Consider the following 5,250-nt stretch of genomic DNA (forward strand, 5'->3'; position numbering starts at 1 on the left):
CAAACAACATGGTTATTTAACCAACTTTTGGTGTGGGCAGGTGCCAAATCCTTCTGGAAAATGAATTCAGCATCTTCAAAAAGCTGCTCAGCAGAAGGAAGCACGAAGTGCTCCAACATTTACGACAGGAATACAACAACTGTAGCCAAATTCTTTGACACGTCTGCCTTGACCCCAGCCTCAGTCCATTCCTTGTGAAGTTCACTCAAATTCTTGAATCAATTTTGCTTGACAATCGTCGTAAGTCTGCGGTTCTTTCGGTTGGTTGTGCATCTTTTTCTTCCACACTTTCTCCTTCCTTTCAACTTTCTGTTAACATGCTTGGATACAGCACTCTGTGAACAGCCAGCTTCTTTGGCAATGAATGTTTGTGACTTACCCTCCTTGTGAAGTGTGTCAGTGATTGTCTACTGGACAACTGTCAGATCAGCAGTCTTCCCCATGATTGTGTAGCCTAGTGAACCAAACTGAGAAACCATTTTGAAGGCTCAGGAAACCTTTGCAGGGGTTTTGAGTTGATTAGCTGATTGGCATGTCACCGTACTCTAATTTGTTGAGATAGTGAATTGGTGGGTTTTTGTTAAATGTGAGCCAAAATCATCACAATTAAAAGAACCAAAGACTTAAACTACTTCAGTCTGTGTGCATTTAATTAATTTAATACATGAGCTTCATAATTTGAGTTGAATTACTGACATGAATGACCTTTTCCACAACACTCTAATAAATAGAGATGCACCTATATATATATATATATATATATATATATATATATATATATATGTGTGTGTGTGTGTGTGTGTGTGTGTGTATGTGTGTGTATGTGTGTGTAAACCTTAGTTCACAAGTTCAAATAATATCTTACTTAATCAGTCTGGCTTAATTAAACATCCTCAAATCTGTTTATTTTTAGCACTAGAGGCTGTGATATACACCTCATACCTTCTGGCTGAATGAAATTATTCTGATATTCTGAGTGTGCTGCACAGATGGTCTTCTTCTAGTAATTAATATGCTAATAAGCACTGGATCCTGCTAATGTTCGTACCTCATGTGTGCTAGTCATTAACAAACGCCCAATGTTGATCACATGTTGACATGCATCTCAATCTCAGTCAGACTGTTAAACCATCAATATTAAATTTATATCCTTAAATGATTGCCAGATACCCCTACATTTGTAACTTCCTGCATAAGCCAGTGAAATTAAATGTGAGTGCATATGTGAAGAGAAAATGATGCATTTAAATGTGCTAGTCCTCAGAATAGCTGTTGAATTAAAATGTCAGTAATGATTACAGTCTGAAGTGTGATTTTGTGTAGTGCCAGCAGAGCCTATCACAGACAGAAATTAATCACTGACAAGATCAGTATGAATGAACTGTTCAGTAAATTAAATATCAGGGGTGACTCACCTGTGAAGTGGCTTTCATTAGAGCGCTTCTGAAAAAAGAAAAAAAAAAAAGAAAGAAACCCAAACCTCCGTGATGAGGATCAGTCAGCAACAAGAACTATACATGTACAAGTGTGAGGTGTGAGGTTCAATCCAAAGGTCCATTACACCTGACAACAGTGTTGGGGAAAGTTAATTTTAATAGTAATGCATTACAATGTTGCATTACTTTCTAAAAAGTAACTAATTATGTCACTTAGTTACTTTTTATTGAAATTATGTTACTTTTGTGTTACATTTAAGTGCTGTGTTTGCTTGTTTGCTATTCTATTTTTAAAAGCCTTTTGCAGCAAAATCCTCAGGCAGAAGGAAATGGAAATTCACGTCTGTACAGTAGAACGAAGAAGAAGAAAGTTCAACACCCTTCAGCCATAAAAAAAGAAGAATACATTTTAGTTTATAGTGTCATTTTTGCTTATTAATATGGATGAATTGGATCATTGAAGGTCAGCAGCAAATTGGTTAATTAAATGGAATTAAAAAATACATAAAGTATATTTGTATTATTTAACATTTAATTATTGCAACTTTGAGTCATATTCTGAGTTGCTTTGAACTGTTTTCATAAATTTTTTGGAAAAATCTGATTTATTTATTTATTTATTTATCTATTTTGTTTGTGAGTGAGATAAATTAATGCATGTTGACATTTATTCTTGATCATCTTACTCCCAATTTCTCTCAACAAGGGGACAGGAGAGCTTTCAATCGATAGATGGGTTAACAAGTAACTGGCATTACTTCTTTGAAAAAGTAACTCAGATATTTTCAAATGTAAAAAAAAATAATACTTACTTTACTAATTACTTGAAAAAAGTAATCTGATTACGTAACTCGCGTTACTAAAAAAAAAAGTGTGTGGCCATTTGTAAATTCACAAATCTGCTTCAAAGTTCCGATCTAAAACTAATGATTCATTGAACACGCCCTGAAGTTCTGATATGTATCAAAGAATTCACAAACCCACGATCTTAATGAAATGATTCACGATCCACACTCCGAAGTCCAGATCTGAATAATCATTTTAGATTGAAACTTACTTACTTACTGGAGTTCAACAACTATTGGCTTTTTCGCGCCTTCAGCCATATTTATACTAAACTGTCCTATTACTAGTCTCAGCCTCTGACATCATGGCCACGAACCGTTGGCAGAATGTCTAAGTAATGCATATGGCACACAAAAGTGGAAACACTTTAGGACTTTCAAAGTCATCTGTTGAATTATACAGGATTTCAGGGAGAAGTGCGTGTCGTGTTCTTTAACGTTTCGCCTGGAAACAAAGGGATGGCGCCAATGGCTCCAAACCCCCTCACGAAAGAAGAAAGCCATCGTGTTAACAACTGTAACGACGAGTGCTTATCAGGATAAACTAAATGCTGAATTCTCAAAAGTATGTAAAATATTTAAAATTCGCGGCATATAGATTTTGAGTTTTACAAACCAGTCTGTTATTGTGGCGACATTTCCACGCCCTGAAACGTGATGCTGAAACGAAACAAACTGTGATTGGTTGTTTGACATGTCTGTCAAATTGCCTTATGGGCGGGCCTTGGCCATTGAAAGCTGCCATGGATTCCAGACCTTCAGCTACGTGAGACTATTACTCGCTAGATTGCTGGTTTTATCACATTACCTGAAATAATCAAAAAGTATGATGTTTACAAATAAAATATCCACATCCAAATATCCATTTATTGCTAGTAAAAACTCCATTAATATTACGAGCTGCACCTCAAAATACATGTTAGATGGAAATATTGTGCAATATGATCAAAGCTTAATTCCCTATATTTTAAATAGTTTAACCACTGCAATTCTGTTGGTGACCGTTCAGTTGGACCAGTTAGCGTACCATTGAAGTTAATTTATCTGCATATTTAAGAAATTGTTGTACATGATTGTATTAGTCTATAAATTGTGATGGTCAATGTCAAAATAGCAAATAGGAGAAGCAGATGAACACCAAATTGTGCAATAAATTGTAAAAGAAAAAAATTAAATTGTAAAAAATAAATAAATAAAATTGAAAATGCTTGCGCAGTTCACTCCTAATGAGCTGCAGCATGTAAGACATCAACATCGAATGAGATCTGAGAGGTGACAGCTGAAGTGTCATTTTGTTAAATCAATAAAACTAAGCTGATAATTAAGCTGATAAACTACACGGTTGCACTTTATTTTACAGTACGTGTACTAACATGTACTTATAGTGTACTTACAGCGTATTTATCTAAGAAAGTTCTTGTAATACAAGGTAACTACGTGGGGTAGGGTTAGAATTAGGGGTAGGTTCAGGGTTAGTACCTAGTTATTACATAGTTATTGAAATTACTATAATAAGTACATAGTATGTACATGAGGAACAGGACTGTAAAATAAAGTGCTACCAACTACACACTAACAATTGCTGTAACAGCTACAACAGCCACATTCTGACATGCTGTTTTCAGTTAAAACTAACTGTAGAAAACAAAAATCCACTGTGGGCAATATTAGACTGCATGTGTTGTATCTTTAAAGTTTAATCTTTCTATCTAGCAGTCAGTGCATTAAATAAAGCAGCAGCCAGAGATAATTCTTTTCAAAATGTAAAACGAGACAAAAATAGGAACTTTTCACTGCTATAAAGCCAAGTCAACTGTTTATTTCAAGTCTTTCTAAACCAAACACCTTGACCTGCATCAGTTGCACTTCTCAAGTTTAGATTTCCAGAGCCGGTAAGAATTCAGTGGAGCTTGACAGACGATCACGCCTGGTCTGTTTGGATATAATATCCTGTCTGCCATCAGACCTCCTCTCAAACACTGGATGTTTCATCTGCTCGCTTCACACACACTTCCAGTTTCACAGAGCCACGTGCTTGACATGTTAAATATACTATATGTATGAGAGGAGAAAACTGACTGGGTAATACAGCTATTAGAAATTCATGATATGAATTGATATGACACGATATGCATTCATAAAATGTGCTTTGACCTTTTGAATTCAGCAAGCAATAGTTTTAACATTTTCACAACACACCTCTCAATGTTGTGTCTTTTTTTTTTGAGGTGTAAAGTATAATCAAAGTTGCTATTTTAAATTGGAAAAAAAATCTCTAGGTTTCAACACTTTTTTTACTCAGAAATTGCTAGCAAATATAAAATATATAAATAATAATAATTTCAAAGGAACAGCAAGCAACATGATTAGATTTTGACTGAAATGTGTGTGTGTGTGTGTGTGTGTGTGTGTAACATACTTAATAATTTAGTGTTATTTTAGTCCAATTTAATTATTATATTTGTATTAGTAGTTGCAATTAGTTTTAATTTTATATTTCCTCTTTTAATTTGATTTGAAACCTTTAGTGCGTTTGTTGTGTTTTAATGTGTTTGTGTTTTTTGTATGTTTTGTGTTTCATTTTTAGCCGTTTTTGATGTCTGCATAATTTATATACAATAAATATTTTAAATATATATAATTATAATGTATCATATATAATTGGAATAAATATCTTAATATTATACATTTCCATATATATACACAAATGTTTAAGTTTTGTTATTTTACACCAATATACACATTCACATACAAACTAAATGACAAGGCAAGAAACCTTCACTAACATTATAAGTGGAGTGCATGGGAACAAATAAGCTACTTCAAGTGTGCAATACGAGTCTCTTGAGCATCCCTTAACTGCTAATTAAACCTGTTTGAGCATGTATGTGGAGGAGGTGTTAAAAGAGACTCAATGCAGTATGCTGGCTTGAAATGACCATCAAATTCAAACAAGATGGGTTATAAAG

Source organism: Carassius auratus, chromosome 23 (assembly GCF_003368295.1).
Source record: "Carassius auratus strain Wakin chromosome 23, ASM336829v1, whole genome shotgun sequence".
NCBI classification, from domain to species: Eukaryota; Metazoa; Chordata; class Actinopteri; order Cypriniformes; family Cyprinidae; genus Carassius; species Carassius auratus.